This window comes from Tenebrio molitor, chromosome 7 (assembly GCF_963966145.1).
Source record: "Tenebrio molitor chromosome 7, icTenMoli1.1, whole genome shotgun sequence".
Taxonomy (NCBI): Eukaryota; Metazoa; Arthropoda; class Insecta; order Coleoptera; family Tenebrionidae; genus Tenebrio; species Tenebrio molitor.
This window is the reverse complement of record NC_091052.1, coordinates 3,175,961-3,189,071: the sequence shown is the minus strand read 5'-3', so window position 1 is coordinate 3,189,071 and position 13,111 is coordinate 3,175,961. Positions and strand designations below refer to the sequence as shown.

Below are 13,111 nucleotides of genomic sequence, written 5' to 3'. Positions count from 1 at the left end.
GAAAAGAATGAAAACAATCGAAGCCGTAGAAAAAATATTGTGTGGAACTCATACATGTCGTTTTTTCACTCTTAGGATTCCCATTCGTAAGAAATAGTACTACTTTACGCACTTGTTGCATAAAGTACTACATACATATTTACTTGTGAGATTAAAAAATTAGACGCATACTTTTTTTTAATGGTAACCTAATAATAAATTAAATATTAAAATGAATTAAAATAGAATATTATGTAACATGTGTTAGCAAAGTATGGTCAACGAAGTATGTTTTATTAATAAATTGCTTTATTAACGGAGGTACAAATTAACTTGACATATACAAAAATATAAAATTCATAACAACATTGTTTTCTCATCGCACACTATTACTATTGTGTCGATCACTGACTCGCTATTTCTAACACTTCCCCTCGAGTCATGGGTCGATAGTAGTTCGTACTCAGTTATTCAAGAAATTACACGCACACAAGTCCGACCGATTTCGCGCACCACTCATGTTTGGTTCTTGCTAGGCCTTTCATTAAGAAATCCGCCACTTGACCATTTGTTGGTACGTATGCTACGCTCACCTTCTTATCTTGCAACGCGTCCCGTACAAAATGATGGCGTATATCTATATGTTTACTTCTGACTTGAAATGTTGGATTCTGAGCCAGTTTTAGACAACTTCTATTATCGCAGAAGATGACCACTTCAGCATTCTTGTCGAACCCTAATTCTCGCAAGAAACGTTGCAGGTAGATGGCCTCTTTCACACACTCCGATAGAGCCATATATTCCGCTTCTGTAGTTGATAGGGCGACAGTTTTCTGCTTCTTTGAATCCCAAGACACAGGTCCTCCATTTAATAAAAATACGAATCCGGTATAGGATCTTCTGTTTTCCGGACAGCTCCCCCAATCGGCATCGACGAAACCCTTGATTGGTTCAGCATTGGATCCATAGGTTAAACCCATACCCATGGTACCCTTTAGATAACGCAAGACTCTCTTCGCCGCCTTCCAATGTTCCTCCGTGTAACAGTTATTGAACTGTCCTAAACAGCTCACAGCGAAAGAAATGTCAGGCCTCGTAGTTGTAGCTAAATAGGTTAGCGCCCCTACGAGTTCGCGGTAGGGAAGTTTGAGATCCTCTTCGGTCTGTTCGCCGTTTGTCTTCAACTTCGTGCCCAAATCCACTGGGGTTCCAACAGGTTTACATTCAGACATACCAAAACGTTCAAGTACGTCAGCTACGTAACCTCTTTGATGCATCGTAACCTGGCCGTCGACCTGGCTGAATTCAACTCCCAAGCAGTGCTTTACGTCTCCGAGATCCCTAATCTTGAACTGATCGGCCAACATTCTTCTTATTTCGCTGATCTTTTTCAGGTCTCGAGAAGCAACTAAAATATCGTCAACATAAATTGCTATTAATGTCACATCTTCCCCTGAACCGATGCGAAACAAACAAGGATCCGATGCCGTTGGGATTGCTCCATAATTCTTCAGTGTTTTGTTCAACTTACAATACCAGCTTCTACCGGCTTGGCGCAATCCATAGAGAGATTTCTTCAGTAGACAAACCTTGTCTCCTTTACGAAATTCTTGAAGCATTCTTTTAGCCTTCAGTCCAGTTGAGCTGTTGCCTTCAGATTCGCTGATCTCCCCCAGGAATTTTTCGAGTCCTTTTGGTGCTTCCATGAAAATTTCTTCTTCCAATTCTCCGTTGAGATACGCGGTTTTCACGTCGAATTGTTTAATTTTCATCCCATACTGAGCTGCCAGAGAGGCCACAAGACGAATGGAACTAAATCGGGCTACAGGTGCAAACGTTTCTGAGAAATTAATGCCTGGTTTCTGACTAAAACCTTGAGCCACCAATCTAGCTTTTCTCCTCTCAAAAGTTCCATCAGCTCGGTATTTGTTCCTGAGAACCATTCGGCTTCCAATGACTTGAATATCACGAGATCGATTGACTAATTCCCAAGTATCATTTTTCAAGATAGACTTCATTTCTTCAACCATGGCAGATAGCCATTCACCTGCGTCCGGCCCCGTCAAAGCTTGCTTCATGGGTACCTCGCAAGTTAAAACAAAGTCTGTATTGTTTGCTTCTTCTTGAGGTACTTCGTTACACACTTTCTTTGGTCTTCCAGGTGCTCCCGTTCTAACCAATTTAGGTCTACCTGGCCCTCTTCTTGACCGTTGTTGTTCTTCTACAACATTTTCTTCTTCACGTAGGACTTCCCCTTCTTCATCTGCTATTTCATCATCTCGTTCTTCTTATACGTACACTCATTTGCTTTGTGACCGTATTTACCGCACTTGTGACAACGAAATTTGAACTTTTCATTTTCGTTTGAAGAATTTCGTGAGATTTCTTTTTCAGACTGTTTCCAATTTGGTTTGTTCTGCCTGTACCATGATTTTTTCGACGAAAACATAGCATTTTCCGGGACACTCCGCATACAGTTCTTTCGCGCGTCGTTTTCTTCGATTATTTTTACCCTTAAAGTTTCAGGATCGGGTAGTTCATCTCTAGATTCGATCGCACACCGAAAATTTTCAAAACTGGACGGTAAGCTATAAAGTAGCATGATGGCTAACAAATCCGGATTAATTCCGACGTCCATTTCACCAAGTTTGTCCACGGCATCAAAAAAACCATTTAAGTGTACACGTACGTCGCCTCCTTCATCCATTCGCTTCAGAGTTAACTGTTTTAACAGCGTCGCCTTTCGAGCAGGTCCCTTGGATTGGTATATGCTCTCTAATTTAACCCAGACTTCTCGAGCTGTGGTGCAACCCTTTACTTGTTTCAATTCCGATGGGCAAATACTCAAAATTATTTCTGATCTGGCTTTATTGTCCCCTTTAGTCCAGGCTACTATCTCTGTATGACTTGTCTCTGCGGCTGTAGGTTTTGCACACACTCCATTCGCGTAGTCCCATGCGTCGTTTTTTATGAGAAGAGCTTCCATCTGCATTTTCCAAGTATCGTAATTATCCTTGGATAGCAATTCCATTCGTGAGACACTTGCGGCACACATTTTCGACAAAATTAAAATTCCGACATGAGGATTATACGACTTCCGACTCACGATTTTTGTATTCACGGGTTTCTAGGACTTCTGGGCCCATAACCTGTTAGCAAAGTATGGTCAACGAAGTATGTTTTATTAATAAATTGCTTTATTAACGGAGGTACAAATTAACTTGACATATACAAAAATATAAAATTCATAACAACATTGTTTTCTCATCGCACACTATTACTATTGTGTCGATCACTGACTCGCTATTTCTAACAACATGCAAGTAGAAGAAGTTGACGTTGCAAAATTATTCAATTAGAAGTAGGAACATGTGCAAAAAGGATTCATTTCCAAAAAATGTATGTCTTGAAAAAGGTAAGTGTGATAAAATTTTGACAATGACAAAAAATGTGTGCTTCAAAAAGATAGATAGTTTTCTAAAATAAAAAGATATTCTTTTTTAAAAGTCCTTGCATATTTTGGTATCCTAACTAATTTGTAATATTTTGAAAAAATTACCTCTAAAGTTTTCTTACGCAAAAACCCTAAACTAAAGACACACTGTTAACACCTTAGAATGATCTACCACATTGAAAATAAAGGGTAAGTTAATTAGTTTTTTGAAAATAGTATATTATCTTATGAGGAGCAAAAATGAAGTTTTATGTGCTGCGGCTGGTAGATTGGCTGCCGAACGCAGTGAGGCAGACAAACCAGCCAAAGCATATAAAACCATTTTTGCTCCGAATAACATATATGTACTATTTTTTCTTCAAACCTTCATAACAAATTATTTAAGACATGTTAAGAAACCAGGTAGGAATTTCAAATAATTTACCTAGTTTACTTTACAGCCGCTCATCAGCGGAGATAATAACTTCACGGACGCTGGTCAGCTCGTTTTGATGCCATGACAATGAAGTGACACTTTAGCATTATCAATGCATCAGTGCAATGTCATCTTTTACGGACGTTTGAAGAAAAAAGAATTTATTTACAAAAGTATGATAATATTTTTGACAATGACAAGAAATGTGCGCTTCAAAAAGATATTTATATCGAATGCCTGAAATGAGAGGATATTTCAAAGAATAGTTTTCTAAAATAATAAAATATAAATATATAAATAAATAGGCGATGAATTTTGGTATCCTAACTAATTTGTAACATTTTGAAAAAACTACCCCTAAAGCTTTTTTACGTAAAAAACCTAAACAAATTCTAAGACACATTGAAAATAAAGGGTAAGTTAATTAGTTTTTGAAAAAATTAAATGAATAGAAAAAAACAAAAAGCATTTTATCGCAAACTGGGGATTAAATTTGACGAAAGTAAGAGATGTAGCGACAGCTACAAGATTTCATAAGCTGCACCACAAGGGAAATAAGTAGAATTTGTGACACCTCCATCTTAACCAGAGTTGTATTTAGACACCCGATATGCGCCATTGCGCATATTTTCAAAACAGATGAATAGCTGTACTAGCTACACTAAAATTAAGAGGCCTTAAGTCCTAAAACAATGTTTTCCACAAAGTAATATGTGTACATATTCCAATCGGTGTATTGTTGCAGGAATCATCGTGAAATTTTATGTAAAAATTGCGGATATTTCAAATTCCTGGTCCATTTAGCACCAAAATTTAAAAATCTTGAGTTTATACTGAGACAAACATTTTTTAAAACAAAAATTTAAGTCGCTGCATTTTACTTTCATGTTTCGTGAGGACATCTCCTATGGTCAAAAGATAAAGAAAAGTGGACATAGAAGTAAAAATTGGACAAATATGCGTATATTTCGAAAACCATCGGTCCTATTGGCACAAAAATCAATAGGTCTGGAGTTCCTACTCAGACAAGCATTTTACAAACGAAATATTCAAATCGGTTAATTTTTGCCAGAGTTATCGTGGACGAACGAAAATTCCTGGTAGACAGACAGACGCACAGCTGTCTTAAGGAAAACCACTTTTATTTGCGTTTTGAAAATAGAATAAATTAATAATAAATGTAAATAATATGTATTCCTTATTGTCATATGTGCAACAAGTTAAGTGTACACTTATAAAATGCTATTCCTGAAAAGTCCTGTTTAAGGATAAACAAATTTTCTTTTAATTAATTCGCCCATAGATAATTTAACTTGACAAAGTCCAGCTGCTGTCACCACCAATTCCAGTTCAAGACTAACTTCTCCAACAGCAGAAAATTAAATAATTTAGTTAACTGTGTATGCACCGCAACTAAGTCGAATTAACATGGGAGAGTGATTTAATCTCCTTCATGACGATGGCCAGTAAGTACTTTGCAGAAGATTGCCAGGATTAGTGAGCAGATACTTATCATTTCTTGAAGAATTTAATTGAGTCAAGTCAATGCGATTGCGAATTATAATCTATGTAAATCAGTACACGCTCTTAATTAATTTAGAACAGGAGAGAAAGAGAGGAGAAACCATCGATCGTCAGAATTTCTTTAATATTAATAGGGCCGATCCCAAAATATCACGAACGACAGGACTGAACATCAGAGATTACAACTCCACCAAAATTAACCGACTTCGCCGGGATAAGCAAGGACCTTTTAATGAAAGAACATAAATTCGAGATTATTCAACATGTTGTAAATTCGACCAATTAAATTCGTAGGTTGCAACGAGCCCCTGCCCGAGCTCTTATCCTTCTTAATTTATGCAGCCTAAGATGGGAAGCGCATTCTCGACCAGAAATGTAAAACCTGAGCTTAAAAATTGGCGAGCATTTCCACTTTCCCTTATCGCCGCCTCCGAATAAATTTTCTATTAATTTAATTAGGCGCGTTTATTACGCACAAAAAGATAAGACTTAGATTAATGAGGGTGCTGTCGCGGTCCACAAATTCGAGCGTCACCAAAATTGAATTAGAAACTTGCGGTCACGCCAGCGAACGTTTCGTGCCTTATCGACGCGTCTTCGGTGCGTCTCATATAAACAAATTAGTTTTTGCACGATGCCCTAGTGACGTCGGGGTGGAAATTGGTGGTAATGCTGGAAAACAATCTCCGGCTGCCGAGTTAATCACAGTTTATAGTTCAACCAGGATAATTTCGCTATAGAAGTGACTTGGTGATGACGATAATTACTTTCATAGCAATTATCCGTACTTTAAGTTTAAACTGGTTTTACGCGACTGCTCCTGAAACGCTAGTCTGAAATAAATTAGAAGGTTGCGGTGTTTGCAGCATGTTAGGACTTTTATTTGCCTGGTTGGAGGAAAGTCGCCTCATGAAACTTCAATATCGATTTATAATTGAAAATAATTAGCTGTACGCTGTTTAAATATTGATTCGGGTGATATCTCATTTTCCTATTCAACGGCAGTCGAAGGTATTTAAATCAATGGACGACGCCGGGCCGGAATAAATCTGCATAAAAAAGGGCTTCTACGTTTTATAAAATTCTCATTAAACTCGAACTCACTTTATGATTCAATTAACAAGCTCCAATTTAATCAAAATCGGTAACAGAGGAAAGAAAAAAATTACCCAAAACTTTATATTACTTTGAGACGCCCCTCGAACTTGGCGCTAATTCCATTTCGAAAGTATGTTTTGAAAAATGACAACATACGAAGCGGATACAATAGAAAATTTGCCCATTAAAAGTTTATGGGAAGGAATTTCCCCGAAGCGTATTTATGCTTATTCGGAACTTATCTCTCTTTAAATTGGTACAATAAAATTGTTCAGGGAGACACGTAATAATACGAGCATTACCTGAAGTTTCAGGTGAGGGTGGGTGTTTGCCTACGTGACTTGAAAAAATTATATAAAAAAAAAACTCCAGAGAAAAACCGGGAGAGCAATAAAATTTTGCGTACTCGATGGACTGCAGGCGTAAAACTGAAGAGAATAAAAATTTCGGTGCAGAGGAGCTGGAAAAGTGTTTCATTGCTCCGTTTCATTTCTTAACAATTTAGATAAGCCAAATATTTTTAATAAAATTACCACAGAATTTCTCTCGTACCGTAAAGTGGAATTTTTAATTAATTAATTTAACATGTTCTTTTAAACTTCCCCGTATTCCATTTCAAGTACAAATAATTCTCCCCGCACAACACAAAATTCTTTATGGCTACTTTATTATCCGCATTTAATGTAAAATCAGCAAGATCCACAAAGCCTGTGAAATCTTTAATTTAATTTGTGCAACTTTGCAAATACGTCGAGTTGGTTAACTTTCTATTGGATAATTTATTGGGGTTAAGGTTTAATTAAATTTAAACGTTATATTGTTAAGTCAAATACGGATTGCTCTTTTAATACTCGAGCACCGACATAAAAAATAAAATTCTATTTTATACAACTTTACGAGTCATTTGAAATTATAATTCGTCCACGAATGTTTACCCAATGTCGGTTTCGACGTTTTGCAACAAGTACATTATTAATTTTCGTTGGGTAACAGTGCAATAACTAAATGTCGCAAATTACTGTCGCTTCTTGATATTTGATATTTCACCCGGATTTGAACTCCTGTTATTTCACAAAATCCAAGTGTAAATCTTGTGCAAATAATCTAACGGTCAGATATGATTCGTTGATTCGTAATTAATTTTCCGAAAGGTTATTTGAACTTATTAAAATTCGAAATTTCGGTAAACATATCGGTTTATCAGCTTCGTTTCTTCCCACATTCTGCCCCGTAGGCATGTTTTGCCGATTAAACGATCCAATTAAAAAATGTAAGAAAATACAGACGAAATTACCGAAACCTAATCCGATTTCAGTTTCAGAAGCTTTTTAATTTTCGCTGTTGCTTGCAAGCTGATTCGTTTCTCAACATGTTGCTTTGTATCGTAGCATATAATCAGCTTCGTTTAAGGAAGTGAAAAAGTATTCGTCAAACATCAAAAAAGATTGTGAAATAAATTGTCTTCGAAGAACATTTATTTTACGCAAATTGCTTTTCAACAAATTCTGGTAATGTTCCAGCCACCTGCAAATATGTATATCCAACAATGGAGACACAAAATCCGGTTAAATCCAGATTGTAATACTTTTGTAATTAAAATAAGTTCCTGTCAAAAAGAAAGTTGCTTAATAAATCTTTGTCTGAAATTAATCAAGCGCTTCACGTTATTATCAGTTCTCCCATTTCATTTGTAGGTATTATTAGACAATTTTTCTGTCAAGTGGAACTGATGATACCAAGACATTCCAAATCTAGTCCATTTCAATTAACATTATTACAAAAACGTCACAATGACGTATTGGAAAGAAGAAAACAACTGTTTCAAAAAGTACCGGTGTGCAATAGCATTTATGCAAGCATCAAAACCATCATTCCTCCAGGACAGCAGAAGCGCAAGTATCATTCCACAACAAATCTTCACCGGCAAAAGAAATAAAATCCCCCTTTATTTGCACAAAAAAGTTAAGCCGAGCAGAAAACACATTTGATTGCTTAAAAAAGAAGAAGAAGAACTCACTTTTCGGGAAAAGTAAGTTACCAAAGAAAAAACAAATTCAATTCATTTCAGGTTCTCTGATATTTCTGTTTAAATATTATTTTGTGGATGTGTCGATGTTTGGCTTTTCCATTAAAAGACATAATTTCTAAGAACGGCGACTCTCAACTCACCATCAAATTTCTGTCAGAATTCTTTACACTAAGTTTCAAGTATGAGTCTGAGGATCTGCCGACAAAATTCTGACCGAACCGTAAAATATTCCCGACAGGACTAAACAGGACTACCCTGAAAATAAGGATAATACCCCAAACCCTGTTGCGCAGCATCGTTTTACCAAGAAATAGACGATCAGCGCCATCGGTTGTGCGAAAGTCACACTTACGGTACAGCTAAGAAGATTTCTGCGTCCGGCGAGCTTAAAGCTTTCCAGGACGAATTGTTACAGAGAACTTTTCGCGTCTTTCTGTTTTATAAAATGCTCGCGTTCTTGTTTCATTGGGTTTTTTTAAAATCAATTTTCATGTCAACAGAGTAAATACTCCGTAAAATTATCCCTTACAAACCCTGGATTTAAAAAAAATCTAAAGTCACTTTTAAATTTTATTTCATAACATGATTTCTGAGCTTTTATCAATGTTTAAACAAACATCAAATTACTGGTAATTTACAAAAATGAACAGCACACGAGATTGGTAAATAAAAAAAAAACAACAATAATTCCTTGTTGGATTTGTAATGAAAACTCAATAAACTCACATGATAATAATGACAGTAATTTCAAGTGTTTTTTTTTGCGTAAATCCAGGAGCAATGTTGCTTGTTTATTTTTGTGAGTAAATATTAATAGTACTGAAAATCAATCGGCTTACAGAAGTTAATGCATGACGGAATTATTTTATTTATAAACAAATATAATTTGATAATATCAACGTAATCTTGTGAATAGATAGACTTAATTATAAAGTCTACCTGTCTATCTGTGAAAAAAATTAATTAGGATTAATTAATAAATACACTATAAGCATTGACGTACGAAGTAACACCTTGTAGATAATTAATTGTAAAAACTGGCTTCTGATTAATTACCAGATATGTGTAATTTACATAATATGAATATGTGTGACTGTGTCACCAGAAATCAAATTAAATTCAGTTAAAAAGTGGAATTGCTGAATTCGTATAATTTCAAAACTTATTCCTTTTACGCCTTGATTTGTGGTAAGGTCCTTTCTATTTGAAAAGGTGCTAGATTAAAAGTTCTGAGTTTTGACGAAGTCGGCGACAGACTCAATTTCATTTAGAGTTGCACAAGTCAAACTTTAATATTTTTACATTAAAAGCAGAAAATGTAGCAAAATGAGAAAAAGTTGTGAGAGAAAAGCGACGAATTAAGATGCAGCTCTTTACTTCATTAAATTGTTTCGAATGCTGTCTCATTTAAAATTATTAAAATAATGCTGTGCACTAAACGCCACCCGCCGTAATATACTTTTTCTTTTCGTTAATAAATACAACGTCGGTACAGGATTTGGGTTAATTGAAAATTTATAACGTCGATACGATGACAAACGGGCAGAATGGGGAGGATAAAATCTCGAAATAAACTTGTAATTTTTACGCATGAATAATGTAAAGCTCTAAAGAGTACTTTTAAGACACCGCGACGTAAGCAAGGCAACGAAATATAAAATTCATTCAGGAAATCTTGTAACTTACATACTTAGGTACATAAAAATAAATTTGCAATTCATTCCGCTGTAGTTTCCTTTTACAAAAACACATAAATACCAGCTCCGAATCAGTTATGATCCAGAATCATGGGCCAGCTTTATTAGATGTGCCTATTGTTAGTATTTTTCCAAATGGACGTCGAGGACAAGCAAGATTTGGAAGGACAAACTTTGAAGTATTTGTATGGAAAGTTTTTGTAACTTTTACAAATTTATAGCTGCGTCTATTTTCACAGGTAAAAGCTTTTTGGTAGAACATAGTAGAGGTAAAAATAAGATTGATAAATCGATAGATTTTTAGAATGTCGGAAAATGCGTCCGAGTGGCGAACTGATTAAGAACTATCTGATAACTAGTCGGCTGTTTAATAATTTTCTTGGCAAACTCGTTATGCTGATGCAATTCGTCATTACAGGCGAGAAGTTGGAGTCAAGAGAAGTTACTTTTGAAATAAAAGGAAAAGAAAGGGAGACTAACGGCCGGAAAGAGTCGAGAAAAAATAGAGAATTATGCGAGACAAATTTAATTAAGAAATCCTTCAAACTCAATTTCCATATCGTCCGACCACGAAATCCAGCACTCTACAATCTCGACTACCTTGAATTAAATTTCTTCTAAAATTGTTCAGAAAGATTAAACTCGATGTGGCGATCGAAGCTGATAAACTAAAATAGAAGCGTCGACCATGCGAAAAGTTTCATATCGAGGAGACTGCGACCTGAAATATCGGTAGTTTAAGACCGTTTTGTCAAATCTAACGTTTTATTATATTTCTATTGGTCGCGAGAACTATCGTCGTTTATTATAAACTTGGGCGTCCTCTTTACGTTTCCTCCTTAACCGTTTATTGATACGTTTGATGGAGTGGCCTCTTAGAGGGACAGTCGAATTTTTTCCGGATCGAAGAGTTATTCCCGAAAGAGTTGCGGGAGAAGGCGCGGGGCGATCTTCACAATACTATTTGAAATTGATTTTAAATCTGAAATCTGAAGCGATATATAAATCTGAAGCAAACGCGCCATTAGCGTAGATACAAGAGTACAATATTTCATCGTCTTTCCTGGCTTGCAAAAAGGCTGCTGCAGAAGCACTATTGCACCCATCGGAGATCCATCCATCTGCTTATTCTTTGAGCGTAATTCTTTTCAAACTGCTTGCCGGGAATCATCAGTCAGCGTCACTTCCGGTACAATGGCGGGCGGAGGCTTTGTTCCCGGTTCAGTAACGGATGCTGAGCACTGAAAAGAATTAACGCGGACATTAGCCGAAAGCTCCGCGTCGTTTAATTAATCGGCTAATTGAAAACTTGCGGAATTTTTTTACCAGTCGTTCATAAAGTAAAGTGATTTATCCACAATATTTAAGATCGCTGATCCGGAATATTCCCGCAAAAACAGATGATTAATTTAATTAACATTCTCGCGCCGCGAAACGCACATATTTTCGACGGGAGCGTTTTCACTAAAAAACTTGACGCGATTTTTCTTCCACAGGCTGAAGACTTACGATCTTGGCGATTTCAAAACATACTGTTTTTAAGTCACGTTCGCTGCTCCGGTACAAAAAAATATATTAAAAAAATAAAAATCCTTGCTTGGCACTCTTTAAAAAGACAAAAAAATCTATTTTCACAGAGGAAAAAATATCTAACTGGTAATAATAAATTGCGCTAAGAGCCAATGTTAAATTCTGATTTGTTTTTTGAATAATTGAGTCTTTAATCTTTTTTGTTAACCATAACTTCCCATTTCTGGATTCTGAATACAACAGGACTCCCTTATCAAAAAACTTGATAATTATTTCTTGCTTTATAATTTATTATTGAATATATCTAAGAAATTATTTGCAGGATAAATTTGCTACTCTTAATGGTCTTTTCGGATTATACATTTAAAATTGTATACAGTTATCTGAAAATGTTCCCTCGTTTGAAAGTCGGAGGTTAAGGTCATTTCGTACAAAATAAAAACTGCATACAATTTTTCAGGTTTCCTATAACAGGTCAGTTCACTCAATTTCATCTTGCTATTGTGAACATTAAAGAACAAAAAATTGACAAAAACAGTTCAGAAACACTTAATCTACATAAAATATTTGAATTGAAATGTTGACCAAGCGTCGTTTTTGTCAAACTATATATTTTATAAGAGTTCAAGACTAAAACTGATCGATTTACAATGTGATATTTGTACTGACTTTTTGGAAGCTAATTTATTTTTAGCGATGGTAAAAATAATTTCTTGTGTGTCTAACAATATTCGCGATTTGGGAAACTCAAGTCTATTTAATAACTTTAAGAATGTGGACTGTGATTTGATTAAATTTCCAAATGCAAACAAAACTCTTTAAGAAGAGTGTGCAGTTTATTTAAACTAATTAAGTATCTGATAAATTCAGTTATAATAATTAATTTCTGAAATCCAGTTCTTTTAAAAATTAATCTAATAAACTGGTAACAGTCAAAACAACTCCGGGCCACAGAATTCGGAGCTACCCCAGCTCTTTCGTTAATACTAGATGCCCGGAGTGGATGCGTGAGGAGAACCCCTAATGGTTAAAGCAGGACCGTACCCACAGTGATGGCTGCCCTTGTCTAAAAATTCCAAATGAGTCAAAATTTCGATTTTTTTGAAGTGAAACTTTTTATGGGAGGGGTTTGAAATTCCGATCGGCAACCTTTTTGTGTGACGAAAAGTGGTGGGGGTAAACACTGTCTCGCACAACGGTTGCGCCAATATTTCCATCTCACTTAATTTGGAGTCTATGTAAGTTAATCTGTTTGACACGATACAAACATCCCTTAAAATTGTGTATACTTCTGTCTTTGTCACACTCACGGGATTTATCGATAATGTCCTCTCTTTTAATTTGGAGGCTTAAAAATGAACAATGAGTTACCCATTTCGATATTG

General features: G+C 35.7%; 1 protein-coding gene across 2 annotated transcripts in view; it reads right to left on the bottom strand.

Moving 5' to 3' along the window:
- Positions 1–8,750, bottom strand: part of LOC138135864 (uncharacterized) — a 45,201-nt gene extending 36,451 nt beyond the window's left edge. Inside the window, exon 1 of one of the 2 annotated variants that reach the window (XM_069054812.1) lies at positions 8,640–8,750. The gene's annotated coding sequence lies outside the window, so the exon portion shown is untranslated. The remainder of the gene's footprint in view (positions 1–8,639) is intronic. The other variant, XM_069054813.1, reaches the window with a different exon arrangement.
- Positions 8,751–13,111: the final 4,361 nt, after the last annotated feature.